Here is a 22,132-nt window from a genome sequence, read left to right as displayed (position 1 = left end):
TTATCCTTTCTACTAAGGGCATTAGCCACCAATTTGGATTTCCCTGGATGATAAGGAATCTCATAATCGTAATCCTTGATTAGCTCTAACCACCTCATTTGGCGCATGTTGAGCTCTTTCTGCGTGAAAATGTACTAGAGCACTTATGGCTTGTGTAAATCTCGCACTTCTCTCCATACAAGTAGTGCCTCCAATCTTTAGGAAAAAATATTGCCACGAGCCCAAGCTCATGGGTGGGGATATTGAATTTTATATTCCCTTAATTTTCTTGACGTGTACACGATTACCTTGCTGTGCTGTATAAGAAGCACCCTAATTCCTTATGTGAAGCGTCACTACACTTCACAAAATCTCATTTTCCATCCGGCAACGCTAACATAGGGAATGTCACCAACCTTTGCTTCAGTTCTTAAAAGTTGTTCTCGCATTTCTCTGTCCATTCGAACTTCTCAGTCTTACGAGTAAGCCGCGTTAAAGGTGATGGATTTATATCGCAGCGGAGGCATGGTAAAACACTTTTACACATATAAAATCCAAATAAAAGCATATAAATCGTGATTAAAACATATGAATCGATTACTAACCTTTAATAGCGATCCAAATGCAATGATCGGAGATCCTTAGCAGCTGCTCCTCAAACGTGAAGCACTCCACCGGTATCCACCAAGAAAACGACGTTAAGGAGGAGAAGGAGGTGGAAAGAATTAGGTTTTCTAAAAACTTTTTTTTTGGGTTCCGGTTAGAATAAAAATAGGGTTTATAATAGTATATTTATAGGCAAAATTTTCAGCTGAAATTTTCCCATAAAATATTATTATTATTAACCCATTTATTATTCTCATTAATAATTAAAACACCTTTTAATTATTAATCCTTTTTCTAAACACTTTAGAAATAATTCTCTCTCTTGATTTAATTTCCAAAAATTAAATTCTTAATTAATAATATTGAGAACTTTTCTTAATTAATTTATAATCAATTAAATCTAATTTAATTAATTATTAAATTTCCCAATTAATTATTTATTTCATAAATAAATAATTATCAGCCATTATTAATTAATTCCTCCACCATTAAATCATTCTCTTTTTATGGTGTGACCCTATAGGTTCAATATTAAGCTGGTAGTAGAAATAAATAATAATAAAACTATTTTATCATTATTTATATAAATTCTCTAATTTATTAAATATGATTAATTAATTAATCATATTTATTCTACATCGTGAGGGATACTTCTCAGCATATCGCGGCTATCCGGATAATACGAATTCACTGCTTAAAATACCAAGAACCTATTCAGTGAATAGTTACCGTACAATAAACTCCTTCTACCCTACAATGTCCTGATTAAATACAAGGCATGGATCTCGTGTCAAGCCTATCTAATTTAATCACTTGCTTACCATTTACTATGCTTAGTTCTATGCAAATTAGAAACTCCTTTCTAATTTCATTCACTCTGGCCAGAGATTCCTGAACTAGCATAAGTGGATCAGCCTTGAACATTCGCTTCCTACACTGGAAGGGGTAGATCCTTTATTGATCATACACTATCTTCGTGTACAAATTCCTATACCCAGTAGAGCCCTAATAATTGTCCCTGGAGACTAAGAACTAAACCAAAGTATAGTTCAGTGTACACAAGATGACTATGATGACCTCAAGTCTAAGGATACTTGTACAACTATCACTATGTGAACAACTGCTGACACGTGAGTGAACTCCATCAGTTGTTCAGCTGTGCGAGTCATGTTCAATGAACTTATTCTATAATAAGCACCTACATACTAGCTATAGTGTCACCACACAAATGTCTATGAGAACAGACATCCTTCATAATGAAGCAAGCATAGTATGTACCGATTTTGCGGATTATTAATTACCAGTTAGTAATCCTATGATCAGGAACTATTTAAGTTTAGAGTTATCATCTTTTAGGTCTCACTATTATGATCTCATCATAATCCATAAAAGCTTTACTCTAAACTATGGTATATCTTATTTAAACACTTAAATAGATAGAGCCCGTAATAAAAACAAAACAAGTCTTTTATTAATATCAATGAAATCAAAACAGATTACATAAAAGTTATTCCTAAATCCTAATACTTTATTGGACTTAGGACATATTCCTTTCAATCTTCCACTTGTACTAAAGCCAATCACTCTGGTATCTAATACCCATCTAGTCTTTATGACGATCAAAGTGACTTTCATAAAGTAGCTTTGTGAGTGGGTCTGCTATGTTGTTATGGGTGTCAACTCTATTTCAATACAACACAAGAAATGTTATCGCGCTCCCACTAACCCTTTTGTAGACATATGGTTCATCTACGTTTTTCATAAAACCAAACTTTTTGATTGTCTTATCAAAACGGATGTTCCATCTATGAGAAGCTTGCTTTAAACCACATATGGTTCGCAGCAGCTTACACACTAGGTTTTCATTTCTCTTGGAAAGAAAACCATCTGGCTATTTGATCTCATAGTCGTAGTAAGCAGCATTCGCAAGCAAAATCCGAACTGATTATAACAGGGCTACAGGTAAAAGGTTTCATCAAAGTCAATCCATTGCCTTTGTTTGAATTCTTTTGCCACAAGCCTGGCCTTAAAGGTCTCCACCTGGCCATCTGCTCTAATCATTCTTTTATATCTCGTATACATAGATTTCATTCTGGATTTCATGGCACTATGCCATTTCTCTGAGTCAATACTACTCATAGCCTCATTATAGGTCACAGGGTCGTCATCATCAATGATCGACAACTCATTGTCATTCTCAATGACAAGGCCATATTACCTCTCAGGTTGGCGAGACACTCTCCCTGACCTACGAATGGGCTGTTCCACAGAAGGTTGATCAGTCAAAACAGGTGTTTCCACTTGATCTGTAGTAGTTTGTGCTTCTTGAACTTCATCAAGTTCAATTTTGCTTCCACTGTTTCCTTCAAGGATAAACTCCTTTTCCAAGAAGGTAGCATGTCTGGAGACAAACACCCGATGATCGGTGTAAAAGTAATACCCTAAAGTCTCTTTAGGATATCCCACAAAACTACATTTTACGGATCGATATTCCAGCTTATCTGGGTCAACTTAATGACATAAGCTGGACATCCCCAAATCTTAACGTGTTTAAGACTCAGTATCCTTTCTTTCCATATCTCATACGGAGTTTGAGGAACAGATTTGGAAGGCACCTTATTCAGTAAATATGTTGAGGTTTCCAATGTGTAACCCCATAGGAATACTGGAAGATTCGCATAGCTCATCATGGACTGAACCATGTCTAACAGAGTTCGATTTCTCCTTTCAGATACCAATCTGGAGGCGTCCACTGGGAGACTATACCATTTACTTTGAGATAATCCAGAAACTCTCCATTCAAGTATTCACCACCTCGATCTAATCGAAGAATTATAATACTATATTTGGTTTGTTTTTCCACTTCATACTTATACTCTTTGAACTTTTCAAAGGCTTCAGACTTGTGTTTCATCAAACACATATCTGAATCTAGATCTATCATCTATGAAAGTGATGAAGTATGAAAATCCACCCATGGCTTGCGTAGACATTGGTCCACATACATCTGTGTGTACCATTCCTAGCAAATTTGCAGCCCTCTCTCCATGTCTACTAAATGGAGACTGTAGTGCCACAATGAAGTGAGATTTTCATCATCCTTTTTCTTTTATTAGTTTTTTCAATCTGAAGTAAATTATATCACATTTATTCAGACCATTATTTAAAGTACCACGTCCATAAAGAATATTATCTCTAAGAATAGAACATTCATTATTCTCAATAATAAATGAAAATCCGGCCAAGTCTAACATGGGAATAGAAATAATATTCCTCACAATCGAGGGAACAAAATAACAATTATTTAAAACAATAGTCTTGCCCGTAGGCATATGTAAATGAAATGATTCTACATCTTTAGCAGCAACTCTTACTCCATTTCCCATCAGTAGAATCACCTCCTCTTCCTCAAGAGTCCTACTTCTCCTTAGTCCCAGCAACAAATTGCAGATATGAGAACCACAGGCGGTATCTAATACCCAAGTAGAAATTTGATTTAATGACATATTCACTTTTATCATGAACATACCTGAATCAGAAGCGGTAGTCTCACTACCCTTCATCTTTTTCAATTCTGCAAGGTAAACCTTGCAGTTCCTCTTCCAGTGCCCCACCTTGTTACAGTGAAAGCAAACAACTTTGCTCTTGTGGTCTTCAGCTTTTGGTGGAACCGGCATTTTCTCACCTACTTTCTTCTTCTTGGAAGGGTTCCTCTTCCTTTTTTTAGGATTGGAACCTTCACCAATTAGAAGAACAGAACTCTTCGTAGGGGGAAAATTCAATTCCGCAGTCTTCAACATGTTGTGGAGTTCAGGCAGGCTGACATCCAACTTATTCATGTGAAAGTTCACAACAAACTTAGAGAACGAACTCGGAAGTGATTGCAAGACCAGGTCTTGGCTCAGCTCCCCATCCATGGCAAAACCAAGTTGTCCAAGACGTTCAATCAAATTGATCATCTTAAGTACATGGTCATTCACAGATGATCCCTCAGACATCCTACAACCGAACAGCTCCTTCGATATCTCATATCGAGCTATCCTCCCTGCCACATCATACAACTCTTGTAGATGCATGAGGATAGTGTGAGCATCCATATGCTCATGTTGCTTCTGTAGCTCAATGCAAAGCTAGCATGATGCATTGAGCAACATTTGCATCATCTACCCATTTACGATACACAACATGTTCATCATTATGTGCATCAATAGCAGGTTCAGTAGGCTTAGGTAAGTCAATCACGTATTCCAGCTTCTCAATCCTGAGAACAATTCTCAAGTTTCGAAGCCAGTCAGTGTAATTAGGACCAGTCAACTTGTGAGCATCCAGTATGCTCCTGAGTGATAGTGCAGAAGACATAATGTATATTGTAAATCTGTAAATGATAAACACATAACAACACTTAGTAAATATTCGATTTCATTTTAAAACACTATATGAATCGGGTCTTTATTCATAAGTGGCTCCCACTAGTTTATCTAATTTATTCAACCCCCTACATAAAAAATTAAGCATTCATAATGCTAGTGGGAATAGGGATCCTACATTCCATTACGCAACCCCGGCTGTAGCACGAACCGCCATGTAATGTTCAATAGGCAGACAACTCTTGTCAATTACATCTTATGTTATTCCCTAATCAAACTTTAGCCTCTTGAATAATTGAGTCACGGCTGTGGCACGGCAAACTCAATATTCTAAGTCAAGTCTAACCCAACATTCCGTATAATTGAATCAGTCCCCAAAGGCCCACGGCTGTGGCATGTACCGACCTTTAGATTCTTATTCAATGTACACATCTCTATGTAATAGACAAGTATTTCTTATTTCGAAATCAAAGCCCTCGGCTGTAGCACGAACCGACAATGATTCAAAAATAAGAACTACTTTTCTATCATGTTGGAAGGCTATGACCGACACAACCCCGTTGTGTCATTGGCCAATTACTACTTGATATTATTTAATTTTAGAGGGATTATATTATGTTACAATCATAATCATATTATAAAGAAATTCTTCCTTTTAAATTAAATATTTCAAATCAATAATCGATAATCAGATGATTCCCAGATCGGGTGGAGCATTGTCAAGAGGCGTCACTTAATAACCCTTTCTTACAGATAGAAATCTGTTGTTGACAGAATCATCCTTTCTCTCATATCGAAATTCATATTCAATTACGTGTTTCATAAACACAAGAATCTCATGATTGTATTCATAATATTATTATTAAGGTTATGAAACAATTTCACTATATTAGGTTGTCTAACAAACGCCTTATGTTCATTTAAGTTCACCTAAATCTATCATCGCATGATAAACTAAGCATATATCACATATATCAACATGAATAAATATCAAGGTAGGCATGTTACATCATCTAGCATATTGGTCTAAGCATTATACATCTCTATGTATCACATGAAGCATTTAAAAGCAATTAAAACAGTCAAAAACAGCTTTAAAACACTTCATGGAATATAATCAGTTCAAAACTTTTATATAAACTAAAATTTGATCACTCCATTAGATCCGTCTCAGAAAAATGAATCCAACGATATATTGCACGCCCAAAACGGAGTTACGAAACTCCCAGAAATCAAATTTAAAAATAACAGATGGGCTGTAACGCATTACAGGAACACGTTACAAGCCCTGTAACACATTCCGGTGATGCGTTACAACCCTTTTAACCCATTAAAAGGTGTAATGCATTCTGTGAATGCGCCACAGGGTGTAACGCATTCTCGGAATGCGCGACACCCCTTTCCTTTCTCTTGCAGCAGCCGACAACTGCGCCTGTCTCGAACGCCGTGCCTGACATCTATTTTTACGTGCAATCAACCTAGTACAGCAACAGCAGACAACAGATGTACAAATATATATACATACTTACAACTCATATATATATATATATATCTTTATTTAATTACGAATTTAATTAAAATAACTTCAAAAATTCATAATAAATAATCTATACATCTTAAAAATATAAGAAAAATACCCAGACGATCTACAACACTTGTAGAACCCAGATTAACATTCAAAATTATTCTGAGAAACGATTTCTCATCAGACAAAATTAATCCATGAAATAACTTGTAAAAATTATAATTAATTCATACAAGCACATAAAATTCTGAAATTTTTACCACAGATCTATATGCATACAACCTATGCTCTGATACCATTGATGGATTTATATCGCAGCGGAGGCATGGTAAAACACTTTTACACATATAAAATCCAAATAAAAGCAAATAAATCATGATTAAAACATATGAATCGATTACTAACCTTTAATAGTGATCCAAAAGCAACGATCGAAGATCCTTAGCAGCTGCTCCTCAAACGTGAAGCACTCCACCGGTATCCACCAAGAAAACGACGTTAAGGAGGAGGTGGAGAGAATTAGGTTTTCTAAAAACTTTTTTTTGGGTTCGGGTTAGAATAAAAATAGGGTTTATAATAGTATATTTATAGGCAAAATTTTCAGCTGAAATTTTCCCATAAAATATTATTATTATTAACCCATTTATTATTCTCATTAATAATTAAAATACCTTTTAATTATTAATCCTTTTTCTAAACACTTTAGAAATAATTCTCTCTCTTGATTTAATTTCCAAAAATTAAATTCTTAATTAATAATATTAAAGACTTTTCTTAATTAATTTATAATTAATTAAATCTAATTTAATCAATTATTAAATTTGCCAATTAATTATTTATTTCATAAATAAATAATTATCAGCCATTATTAATTAATTCCTCCACCATTAAATCATTCTCTTTTTATGGTGTGACCCTGTAGGTTCAATATTAAGCCGGTAGTAGAAATAAATAATAATAAAACTATTTTATCATTATTTATATAAATTCTCTAATTTATTAAATATGATTAATTAATTAATCATATTTATTCTACATCGTGAGGGATACTTCTCAGCATATCGCGGCTATCCGGATAATACGAATTCACTGCTTAGAATACCAAGAACCTATTCAGTGAATAGTTACCGTACAATAAACTCCTTCTACCCTACAATATCCTGATTAAATAAAAGGCATGAATCTCGTGTCAAGTGTTGGATTTTTAACGCAGCGGGGTCATGGTAAAACACTTTTACACATACAAAATCCAAATAAAAGCATATAAATCGTGAATAAAAATTCGAGGGATCGAATCTAACCTTTTAAAATAATTCGGAGACAACGATCAGAGATACTTAGCAGTTGCTCCTCAAGTGTGAAGCACTCCACCGGTATCCACCAAGAAAACGATGTTAAGGAGGAAGAAGGAGGTGGACAGAATTGGGTTTTCCAAACCTTTTGGGTTTTCGGGTTTGATGTGGGTTAGAATAAAATAGGGTCTATAATAGTGTATTTATAGGCAAAATTTTCAGCTGAAATTTTCCCATAAATATTATTATTATTATCCCATTTATTATTCTCATTAATAATTAAAACACCTTTTAATCATTAATCCTTTTTCTAAATACTTTAGAAATAATTCTCTCTCTTGATTTAATTTCCAAAAATTAAATCCTTTAATTAATAATATTAAGAACTTTTCTTAATTAATTTATAATCAATTAAATCTCATTTAATCAATTATTAAATTTGCCAATTATTTATTTATTTCATAAATAAATAATTATTAGCCATTATTAATTAATTCCTCCACCATTAAATCATTTTCTTTTTATGGTGTGACCCTGTAGGTTCAATATTAAGCCGGTAGTAGAAATAAATAATAATAAAACTATTTTATCATTATTTATATAAATTCTCTAATTTATTAAATATGATTAATTAATTAATCACATTTATTCTACATCGTGAGTGATGCTTCTCAACATATCGCGACTATCCGGATAATATGAATTCACTGCTTAGAATACCAAGAACCTGTCAGTGAATAGTTACCGTACAATAAACTCCTTCTTCCCTACAATGTCCCGATTAAATACAAGGCATGGATCTCGTGTCAATCCTATCTAATTCAATCACTTTGCTTACCATTTACTATGCGTAGTTCTATGCAAATTAGAAACTCCTTTCTAATTTCATTCACTCTGGCCAGAGATTCCTGAACTAGCATAAGTGGATCAGCCTTGAACATTCGCTTCCTTCACTTGAAGGGGTAGATCCTTTATTGATCATACACTATCTTCGTGTACAAATTCCTATACCCAGAAGAGCCCTAATAATTGTCCCTGGAGACTAAGAACTAAACCAAAGCATAGTTCAGTGTACACAAGATGACTATGATGACCTCAAGTCTAAGGATACTTGTACAACTATCACTATGTGAACAACTGCTGACACGTGAGTGAACTCCATCAGTTGTTCAGCTGGGCGAGTCATGTTCAGTGAACTTATTTTATAATAAGCACCTACATACTAGCTATAGTGTCACCACACAAATGTCTATGAGAACAGACATCCTTCATAATGAAGCAAACATAGTATGTACCGATCTTTGCGGATTATTAATTATCAGTTAGTAATCCTATGACCAGGAACTATTTAAGTTTAGAGTTATCATCTTTTTAGGTCTCACTATTATGATCTCATCATAATCCATAAAAAGTTTTACTCTAAACTATGGTATATCTTATTTAAACACTTAAATAGATAAAGCCCGTAATAAAAATAAAACAAGTCTTTATTAATATCAATGAAATCAAAACAAATTACATAAAAGTTATTCCTAAATCCTAATACACGATTGGACTTAGGACATATTCCTTTCAATCTCCCACTTGTACTAAAGCCAATCACTCTGGTATCTAATACCCAACTTGACGATCAAAGTGACTTTCATAAAGTAGCTTTATGAGTGGGTCTGCTATGTTGTTATGTGTGTCAACTCTAATTCAATACAATATAAGAAATGTTACCGCGCTCCCACTAACCCTTTTGTAGACGCATGGTTCATCTTCGTTTTTGATAAAATCAAACTCTTTGATTGTCTCATCAAAATGAATGTTCCATCTTTCGAGAAGCTTGCTTTAAACCACGTATGGTTCGCAGTAGCTTACACACTAGGCTTTCATTTCCCTTGAAAAGAAAACCATCTGGCTATTTGCCAGATCTCATAGTCGTAGTAAGCAGCAATCGCAAGCAAAATCCGAACTGATTATAACAGGGCTACAGGTAAAAGGTTTCATCAAAGTCAATCCATTGCCTTTGTTTGAATTCTTTTGCCACAAGCCTGGCCTTATAGGTCTCCACCTGGCCATCTGCTATAATCTATCTTTTGTATACCGTATACATAGATTCCATTCTGGATTTGATGGCACTATGCCATTTCTCTGAGTCAACACTACTCATAGCCTCATTATAGGTCACAGGGTCGTCATCATCAATGATCGACAACTCATTGTCATTCTCAATGACAAGGCCATAATACCTCTCAGGTTGGCGAGACACTCTCCCTGATCTATGAATGGGCTGTTCCACAAAAGGTTGTTCAGTCAGAACAGGCGTTTCCACTTGATCCGTAGTAGTTTGTGCTTCTTGAACTTCATCAAGTTCAATTTTGCTCCCACTGTTTCCTTCAAGGATAAACTCCTTTTCCAAGAAGGTAGCATGTCTGGAGACAAATACCCGATGATTGGTGTAAAAGTAATACCCTAAAGTCTCTTTAGGATATCCCACAAAACTACATTTTACGGATCGATATTCCAGCTTATCTGGGTCAACTTTCTTGACATAAGCTGGACATCCCCAAATCTTAACGTGTTTAAGACTCGGTTTCCTTTCTTTCCATATCACATACGAAGTTTGAGGAACAGATTTTGGAAGGCACCATATTCAGTAAATATGCTGAGGTTTCCAATGCATAACCCCATAGGAATACTGGAAGATTTGCATAGCTCATCATGGACCGAACTATGTCTAACAAAGTTCGATTTCTCCTTTCAGATACTAATCTGGAGGAGTCCACTGGGAGACTATACCATTTACTTTGAGATAATCTAGAAACACTCCATTAAAGTATTCACCACCTCGATCTGATCGAAGAGTTATAATACTATGTTTGGTTGTTTCTCCACTTCATACTTATATTCTTTGAACTTTTCAAAGGCCTCAGACTTGTGTTTCATCAAACACATATCCAAATCCAGATCTATCATCTATGAAAGTAATGAAGTATGAAAATCCACCCATGGCTTGCTTAGACATTGGTCCACATACATCTGTGTGTACCATTCCTAGCAAATTTGCAGCCCTCTCTCCATGTCCACTAAATGGAGACTGCAGTGCCACTATAAAGTGAGATTTTCATCATCCCTTTTCTTTTATTAGTTTGTTCAATCTGAAGTAAATTATGTCACATATATACAGACCATTATTTTAAAGTACCACGTCCATAAAGAATATTATCTCTAAGAATAGAACATTCATTATTCTCAATAATAAATGAAAAATCCACCCAAGTCTAACATGGGAATAATATTCCTCACAATCGAGGGAACAAAATAACAATTATTTCAAACAATAGTCTTGCCCGTAGGCCTATATAAATGAAACGATTCTACATCTACAGCAGCAACTCTTGCTCCATTTCCATCTGTAGAATCACCTCCTCTTCCTCAAGAGTCCTACTTCTCCTTGGTCCCTGCAACAAATTGCAGATATGAGAACCACCGGCGGTATCTAATACCCAAGTAGAAATGACATATTCACTTCTATCATGAACATACCTGAATCAGAAGCTGTAGTCTCACTACCCTTCTTCTTCTTCAATTATGCAAGGTAAACCTTGCAGTTCCTCTTCCAGTGCCCCACCTTGTTACAGTGAAAGCAAACAACTTTGCTCTTGGGGTCTTCAGCTTTTGGTGGAACCGGCATTTTCTCACCTACTTTCTTCTTCTTGGAAGAGTTCCTCTTCCTTTTCTTAGGATTGGAACCTTCACCAATTAGAAGAACAGAACTCTTCTTTGGGGAAAAAATTCGATTCCGCAGTCTTCAACATGTTGTGGAGTTCAGGAAGGCTGACATCCAACTTATTCATGTGAAAGTTCACAATAAACTGCGAGAACGAACTCAGAAGCGATTGCAAGACCAAGTCTTGGCTCAGCTCCCCATCCATGGTAAAACCAAGTTGTCTAAGACGTTCAATCAAATTGATCATCTTAAGTACATGGTCATTCACAGATGATCCCTCAGACATCCTACAACCGAACAGCTCCTTCGATATCTCATATCGAGCTGTCCTCCCCGCCATATCATACAACTCTTGTAGATGCATGAGGATAGTGTGAGCATCCATATGCTCATGTTGCTTCTGTAGCTCAATGTTCATGGAAGCTAGCATGATGCATTGAGCAACATTTGCATCATCTATCCACCTACGATACACAACATGTTCGTCATTATGTGCATCACTAGCAGGTTCAGTAGGCTTAGGTGAGTCAATCACATATTCCAGCTTCTCAATCCTGAGAACAATTCTCAAGTTTCGAAGCCAGTCAGCATAATTAGGACCAGTCAATTTGTGAGCATCCAGTATGCTCCTGAGTGATAGTGCAGAAGACATAACGTACAAAGTAAATCTGTAAATGATAAACACATAACAACACTTAGCAAATATTCGATTTCATTTCAAAACACTATCTGAATCGGGTCTTTATTCATAAGTGGCTCCCACTAGTTTTCCTAATTTATTCAACCCCCTACGTGAAAAATTAAGCATTCATAATGCTAGTGGGAATAGGGATCCTACATTCCATTACACGACCCCGGCTGTAGCACGAACCGCCATGTAATGTTCAATAGGCAGACAACTCTTGTCAATTACATCTCATGTTATTCCCTAATCAAACTTTAGCCTCTTGAATAATTGAGTCTCGGCTGTAGCACGATAAACTCAATATTCTAAGTCAAGTCTAACCCAACATTCCGTACAGTTGAATCAGTCCCCAAAGGCCCACGACTGTAGCACGTACCGACCTTTAGATTCTTATTTAATGTACACATCTCTATGTAATAGACAAGTATTTCTTATTTCGAAATCAAAGCCCTCGGCTGTAGCACGAACCGACAATAATTCAAAAATAAGAACTACTTTTCTATCATGTTGGAAGGCTATAACCGACACAAGCCCGTTGTGTCATTGGCCAATTACTACTTGATATTATTTAATTTTAGAGGGATTATATTACGTTACAATCATAATCATATTATAAAGAGATTCTTCCTTTTAAATTAAATATTTCAAATCAATAATCAATAATCAGACGATTCCCAGATCGGGTGGAGCATTGTCAAGAGGCGTCACTTAATAACCCTTTCTTACAGATAGAAATCTGTTGTTGACAGAATCATCCTTTCTCTCATATCGAAAATTCATATTCAATTACGTGTTTCACAAACACAAGAATCTCATGATTGTATTCATAATATTGTTCTTAAGGTTATGAAACAATTTCACTATACTAGGTTGTTTAACAAACGCCTTATGTTTATTTAAGTTCACCTAAATCTATCATCGTATGATAAACTAAGCATATATCACATATATCAACATGAATAAACATCAAGGTAGGCATGTTATATCATCTAGCACATTATTCTAAGCATTATACATCTCTATGTATCACATGAAGCATTTAAAAGCAACTAAAACAGCTTTAAAACACTTCATGGAAATATAAACAGTTCAAAACTTTTATATAAACTAAAATTGATCACTCCATTAGATCCGTCTCGGAAAAACGAATCCAATGGTATATTGCACGCCCAAAACGGAGTTACGAAACTCCTAGAAAATCAATTTTAAAATTAAAAGACGGGCTGTAACGCATTACAGTGATGCGTTACAAGCCCTGTAACGCATTACAGTGCTGCGTTACAAGGGTGTAACGCATTCCGTGAATGCGCCACAGGTGTGTAACGCATTCCCGGAATGCGTTACACCCCTATATTTTTTTTTTGTTTTCAGCAGCCGCCGCCTGCTTTTCTGTCTCGAACTCCGCGCCTGACATACCTGAAAGCCGTACCCTTCCTTTCCGTGCATCACAGTACAGCAACAACACAAATATATACATACAAACTAACAATTTATATATATATATATGATTTATTTAATTACGAATTTTAATTACAAGATCTTCAAAAATTCATAATAAAAAATCTATACATCATAAAATTATGAAAAAAATACTCAGACGATCTACAACACTTGTAGAACCCAGATCAACATTCAAAATTATTCTGAGAAATGATTTCTCATCAGACAAAATTAATCCATGATATAACTTGTAAAATTCATAATTAATTCATACAAGTACATAAAATTCTGAAATTTTTACCACAGATCTATATGCATACAACCTATGCTCTAATAGCATTGTTAGATTTTTAACGCAGTGGGGTCGTGGAAAAATACTTTTACACATACAAAATCCAAATAAAAGCATATAAATCGTGAATAAAAATTCGAGGGATCGAATCTAACCTTTTAAAATAATTCGGAGACAACGATCAGAGATCCTTAGCAGTTGCTCCTCAAGTGTGAAGCACTCCACCGGTATCCACCAAGAAAACGATGTTAAGGAGGAAGAAGGAGGTGGAGAGAATTGGGTTTTCCAAACTTTTTGGGTTTTCGGGTTTGATGTGGGTTAGAATTAAATAGGGTATATAATAGTGTATTTATAGGCAAAATTTTTAGCTGAAATTTTCCCATAAATATTATTATTATTATCCCGTTTATTATTCTCATTAATAATTAAAACACCTTTTAATCATTAATCCTTTTTCTAAATACTTTAGAAATAATTCTCTCTCTTGATTTAATTTCCAAAAATTAAATCCTTTAATTAATAATATTAAGAACTTTTCTTAATTAATTTATAATCAATTAAATCTCATTTAATCAATTATTAAATTTGCTAATTAATTATTTATTTCATAAATAAATAATTATTAGCCATTATTAATTAATTCCTCCACCATTAAATCATTCTCTTTTTATGGTGTGACCCTGTAGGTTCAATATTAAGCCGGTAGTAGAAATAAATAATAATAAAACTATTTTATCATTATTTATATAAATTCTCTAATTTATTAAATATGATTAATTAATTAATCACATTTATTTTACATCGTGAGTGATGCTTCTCAACATATCGCGACTATCCGGATAATATGAATTCACTGCTTAGAATACCAAGAACCTGTCAGTGAATAGTTACCGTACAATAAACTCCTTCTTCCCTACAATGTCCCGATTAAATACAAGGCATGGATCTCGTGTCAAGCCTATCTAATTCAATCACTTTGCTTACCATTTACTATGCGTAGTTCTATGCAAATTAGAAACTCCTTTCTAATTTCATTCACTCTGGCCAGAGATTCCTGAACTAGCATAAGTGGATCAGCCTTGAACATTCGCTTCCTTCACTGGAAGGGGTAGATCCTTTATTGATCATACACTATCTTCGTGTACAAATTCCTATACCCAGAAGAGCCCTAATAATTGTCCCTGGAGACTAAGAACTAAACCAAAGCATAGTTCAGTATACACAAGATGACTATGATGACCTCAAGTCTAAGGATACTTGTACAACTATCACTATGTGAACAACTGCTGACACGTGAGTGAACTCCATCAGTTGTTCAGCTGGGCGAGTCATGTTCAGTGAACTTATTTTATAATAAGCACCTACATACTAGCTATAGTGTCACCACACAAATGTCTATGAGAACAGACATCCTTCATAATGAAGCAAACATAGTATGTACCGATCTTTGCGGATTATTAATTACCAGTTAGTAATCCTATGACCAGGAACTATTTAAGTTTAGAGTTATCATCTTTTTAGGTCTCACTATTATGATCTCATCATAATCCATAAAAAGTTTTACTCTAAACTATGGTATATCTTATTTAAACACTTAAATAGATAAAGCCCGTAATAAAAATAAAAAAAGTCTTTATTAATATCAATGAAATCAAAACAGATTACATAAAAGTTATTCCTAAATCCTAATACACGATTGGACTTAGGACATATTCCTTTCAATCTCCCACTTGTACTAAAGCCAATCACTCTGGTATCTAATACCCATCTTGACGATCAAAGTGACTTTCATAAAGTAGCTTTATGAGTGGGTCTGCTATGTTGTTATGTGTGTCAACTCTAATTCAATATAATATAAGAAATGTTACCGCGCTCCCACTAACCCTTTTGTAGACGCATGGTTCATCTTCGTTTTTGATAAAATCAAACTCTTTGATTGTCTCATCAAAACGAATGTTCCATCTTTCGAGAAGCTTGCTTTAAACCACGTATGGTTTGTAGTAGCTTACACACTAGGCTTTCATTTCCCTTGGAAAGAAAACCATCTGGCTATTTTCCAGATCTCATAGTCGTAGTAAGCAGCAATCGCAAGCAAAATCCGAACTGATTATAACAGGGCTACAGGTAAAAGGTTTCATCAAAGTCAATCCATTGCCTTTGTTTGAATTCTTTTGCCACAAGCCTGGCCTTATAGGTCTCCACCTGGCCATCTGCTATAATCTATCTTTTGTATACCGTATACATAGATTCCATTCTGGATTTGATAGCACTATGCCATTTCTCTGAGTCAACACTACTCATAGCCTCATTATAGGTCACAGGGTCGTCATCATCAATGATCGACAACTCATTGTCATTCTCAATGACAAGGCCATAATACCTCTCAGGTTGGCGAGACACTCTCCCTGATCTATGAATGGGCTGTTCCACAAAAGGTTGTTCAGTCAGAACAGGTGTTTCCACTTGATCCGTAGTAGTTTATGCTTCTTGAACTTCATCAAGTTCAATTTTGCTCCCACTGTTTCCTTCAAGGATAAACTCCTTTTCCAAGAAGGTAGCATGTCTGGAGACAAACACCCGATGATCGGTGTAAAAGTAATACCCTAAAGTCTCTTTAGGATATCCCACAAAACTACATTTTACGGATCGATATTCCAGCTTATCTGGGTCAACTTTCTTGACATAAGCTGGACATCCCCAAATCTTAACGTGTTTAAGACTCGGTTTCCTTTCTTTCCATGTCACATACGAAGTTTGAGGAACAGATTTTGGAAGGCACCATATTCAGTAAATATGCTGAGGTTTCCAATGCATAACCCCATAGGAATACTGGAAGATTTGCATAGCTCATCATGGACCGAACTATGTCTAACAAAGTTCGATTTCTCCTTTCAGATACTAATCTGGAGGAGTCCACTGGGAGACTATACCATTTACTTTGAGATAATCTAGAAACACTCCATTAAAGTATTCACCACCTCGATCTGATCGAAGAGTTATAATACTATGTTTTGGTTGTTTCTCCACTTCATACTTATATTCTTTGAACTTTTCAAAGGCCTCAGACTTGTGTTTCATCAAACACATATCCAAATCCAGATCTATCATCTATGAAAGTAATGAAGTATGAAAATCCACCCATGGCTTTCTTAGACATTGGTCCACATACATCTGTGTGTACCATTCCTAGCAAATTTGCAGCCCTCTCTCCATGTCCACTAAATGGAGACTGCAGTGCCACTATAAAGTGAGATTTTCATCATCCCTTTTCTTTTATTAGTTTGTTCAATCTGAAGTAAATTATGTCACATATATACAGACCATTATTTTAAAGTACCACGTCCATAAAGAATATTATCTCTAAGAATAGAACATTCATTATTCTCAATAATAAATGAAAAATCCACCCAAGTCTAACATGGGAATAATATTCCTCACAATCGAGGGAACAAAATAACAATTATTTCAAACAATAGTCTTACCCGTAGGCCTATATAAATGAAACGATTCTACATCTACAGCAGCAACTCTTGCTCCATTTCCATCTGTAGAATCACCTCCTCTTCCTCAAGAGTCCTACTTCTCCTTGGTCCCTGCAACAAATTGCAGATATGAGAACCACCGGCGGTATCTAATACCCAAGTAGAAATGACATATTCACTTCTATCATGAACATACCTGAATCAGAAGCTGTAGTCTCACTACCCTTCTTCTTCTTCAATTATGCAAGGTAAACCTTGCAGTTCCTCTTCCAGTGCCCCACCTTGTTACAGTGAAAGCAAACAACTTTGCTCTTGGGGTCTTCAGCTTTTGGTGGAACCGGCGTTTTCTCACCTACTTTCTTCTTCTTGGAAGAGTTCCTCTTCCTTTTCTTAGGATTGGAACCTTCACCAATTAGAAGAACAGAACTCTTCTTTGGGGAAAAAATTCGATTCCGCAGTCTTCAACATGTTGTGGAGTTCAGGAAGGCTGACATCCAACTTATTTATGTGAAAGTTCACAATAAACTGCGAGAACGAACTCAGAAGCGATTGCAAGACCAAGTCTTGGCTCAGCTCCCCATCCATGGTAAAACCAAGTTGTCCAAGACGTTCAATCAAATTGATCATCTTAAGTACATGGTCATTCACAGATGATCCCTCAGACATCCTACAACCGAACAGCTTCTTCGATATCTCATATCGAGCTGTCCTCCCCGCCACATCATACAACTCTTGTAGATGCATGAGGATAGTGTGAGCATCCATATGCTCATGTTGCTTCTGTAGCTCAATGTTCATGGAAGCTAGCATGATGCATTGAGCAACATTTGCATCATCTATCCACCTACGATACACAATATGTTCATCATTATGTGCATCACTAGCAGGTTCAGTAGGCTTAGGTGAGTCAATCACGTATTCCAGCTTCTCAATCCTGAGAACAATTCTCAAGTTTCGAAGCCAGTCAGCATAATTAGGACCAGTCAATTTGTGAGCATCCAGTATGCTCCTGAGTGATAGTGCATAAGACATAACGTACAAAGTAAATCTGTAAATGATAAACACATAACAACACTTAGCAAATATTCGATTTCATTTCAAAACACTATCTGAATCTGGTCTTTATTCATAAGTGGCTCCCACTAGTTTTCCTAATTTATTCAACCCCCTACGTGAAAAATTAAGCATTCATAATGCTAGTGGGAATAGGGATCCTACATTCCATTACACGACCCCGGCTGTAGCACGAACCGCCATGTAATGTTCAATAGGCAGACAACTCTTGTCAATTACATCTCATGTTATTCCCTAATCAAACTTTAGCCTCTTGAATAATTGAGTCTCGGCTGTAGCACGATAAACTCAATATTCTAAGTCAAGTCTAACCCAACATTCCGTACAGTTGAATCAGTCCCCAAAGGCCCACGACTGTAGCACGTACCGACCTTTAGATTCTTATTCAATGTACACATCTCTATGTAATAGACAAGTATTTCTTATTTCGAAATCAAAGCCCTCGGCTGTAGCACGAACCGACAATGATTCAAAAATAAGAACTACTTTTCTATCATGTTGGAAGGCTATGACCGACACAAGCCCGTTGTGTCATTGGCCAATTACTACTTGATATTATTTAATTTTAGAGGGATTATATTACGTTACAATCATAATCATATTATAAAGAGATTCTTCCTTTTAAATTAAATATTTCAAATCAATAATCAATAATCAGACGATTCCCAGATCGGGTGGAGCATTGTCAAGAGGCGTCACTTAATAACCCTTTCTTACAGATAGAAATCTATTGTTGACAGAATCATCCTTTCTCTCATATCGAAAATTCATATTCAATTACGTGTTTCACAAACACAAGAATCTCATGACTGTATTCATAATATTGTTCTTAAGGTTATGAAACAATTTCACTATACTAGGTTGTCTAACAAACGCCTTATGTTTATTTAAGTTCACCTAAATCTATCATCGCATGATAAACTAAGCATATATCACATATATCAACATGAATAAACATCAAGGTTGGCATGTTATATCATCTAGCACATTATTCTAAGCATTATACATCTCTATGTATCACATGAAGCATTTAAAAGCAACTAAAACAGCTTTAAAACACTTCATGGAAATATAAACAGTTCAAAACTTTTATATAAACTAAAATTGATCACTCCATTAGATCCGTCTCGGAAAAACGAATCCAACGGTATATTGCACGCCCAAAACGGAGTTACGAAACTCCCAGAAAATCAATTTTAAAATTAACAGACGGGCTGTAACGCATTACAGTGATGCGTTACAAGCCCTGTAACGCATTACGGTGCTGCGTTACAAGGGTGTAACGCATTCCGTGAATGCGCCACAGGTGTGTAACGCATTCCCGGAATGCGTTACACCCCTATATATATTTTTTTTTGTTTTCAGCAGCCGCCGCCTGCTTTTCTGTCTCGAACTCCGCGCCTGACATACCTGACAGCCATACCCTTCCTTTCCGTGCATCACAGTACAGCAACAGCACAAATATATACATACAAACTAACAATTTATATATATATATGATTTATTTAATTACGAATTTTAATTACAAGATCTTCAAAAATTCATAATAAAAAATCTATACATCATAAAATTATGAAAAAAATACCCAGACGATCTACAACACTTGTAGAACCCAGATCAACATTCAAAATTATTTAGAGAAACGATTTCTCATCAGACAAAATTAATCCATGATATAACTTGTAAAATTCATAATTAATTCATACAAGTACATAAACTTCTGAAATTTTTACCACAGATCTATATGCATACAACCTATGATCTGATACCATTGTTGGATTTTTAACGCAGCGGGGTCGTGGAAAAACACTTTTACACATACAAAATCCAAATAAAAGCATATAAATCGTGAATAAAAATTCGAGGGATCGAATCTAACCTTTTAAAATAATTCGGAGACAACGATCAGAGATCCTTAGCAGTTGCTCCTCAAGTGTGAAGCACTCCACCGGTATCCACCAAGAAAATGATGTTAAGGAGGAAGAAGGAGGTGGAGAGAATTGGGTTTTCCAAACCTTTTGGGTTTTCGGGTTTGATGTGGGTTAGAATTAAATAGGGTATATAATAGTGTATTTATAGGCAAAATTTTTAGTTGAAATTTTCCCATAAATATTATTATTATTATCCCATTTATTATTCTCATTAATAATTAAAACTCCTTTTAATCATTAATCCTTTTTCTAAACACTTTAGAAATAATTCTCTCTCTTGATTTAATTTCCAAAAATTAAATCCTTTAATTAATAATATTAAGAACTTTTCTTAATTAATTTATAATCAATTAAATCTCATTTAATCAATTATTAAATTTGCCAATTAATTATTTATTTCATAAATAAATAATTATTAGCCATTATTAATTAATTCCTCCACCATTAAATCATTCTCTTTTTATGGTGTGACCCTGTAGGTTCAATATTAAGCCGGTAGTAGAAATAAATAATAATAAAACTATTTTATCATTATTTATATAAATTCTCTAATTTATTAAATATGATTAATTAATTAATCACATTTATTCTACATCGTGAGTGATGCTTCTCAACATATCGCGACTATCCGGATAATATGAATTCACTGCTTAGAATACCAAGAATCTGTCAGTGAATAGTTACCGTACAATAAACTCCTTCTTCCCTACAATGTCCCGATTAAATACAAGGCATGGATCTCGTGTCAAGCCTATCTAATTCAATCACTTTGCTTACCATTTACTATGCGTAGTTCTATGCAAATTAGAAACTCCTTTCTAATTTCATTCACTCTGGCCAGAGATTTCTGAACTAGCATAAGTGGATCAGCCTTGAACATTCGCTTCCTTCACTGGAAGGGGTAGATCCTTTATTGATCATACACTATCTTCGTGTACAAATTCCTATACCCAGTAGAGCCCTAATAATTGTCCCTGGAGACTAAGAACTAAACCAAAGCATAGTTCAGTGTACACAAGATGACTATGATGACCTCAAGTCTAAGGATACTTGTACAACTATCACTATGTGAACAACTGCTGACACGTGAGTGAACTCCATCAGTTGTTCAGCTGGGCGAGTCATGTTCAGTGAACTTATTTTATAATAAGCACCTACATACTAGCTATAGTGTCACCACACAAATGTCTATGAGAACAGACATCCTTCATAATGAAGCAAGCATAGTATGTACCGATCTTTGCGCATTATTAATTACCAGTTAGTAATCCTATGACCAGGAACTATTTAAGTTTAGAGTTATCATCTTTTTAGGTCTCACTATTATGATCTCATCATAATCCATAAAAAGCTTTACTCTAAACTATGGTATATCTTATTTAAACACTTAAATAGATAAAGCCCGTAATAAAAACAAAACAAGTCTTTATTAATATCAATGAAATCAAAACAGATTACATAAAAGTTATTCCTAAATCCTAATACACGATTGGACTTAGGACATTTTCCTTTCATCAAGCCTATCTAATTTAATCACTTGCTTACCATTTACTATGCTTAGTTCTATGCAAATTAGAAACTCCTTTCTAATTTCATTCACTCTGGCCAGAGATTCCTGAACTAGCATAAGTGGGTCAGCCTTGAACATTCGCTTCCTAAACTGGAAGGGGTAGATCCTTTATTGATCATACACTATCTTCGTGTACAAATTCCTATACCCAGTAGAGCCCTAATAATTGTCCCT

This window comes from Apium graveolens, chromosome 5 (genome assembly GCF_009905375.1).
Source record: "Apium graveolens cultivar Ventura chromosome 5, ASM990537v1, whole genome shotgun sequence".
Lineage (NCBI taxonomy): Eukaryota > Viridiplantae > Streptophyta > Magnoliopsida > Apiales > Apiaceae > Apium > Apium graveolens.
This window is presented reverse-complemented; position numbering follows the sequence as displayed.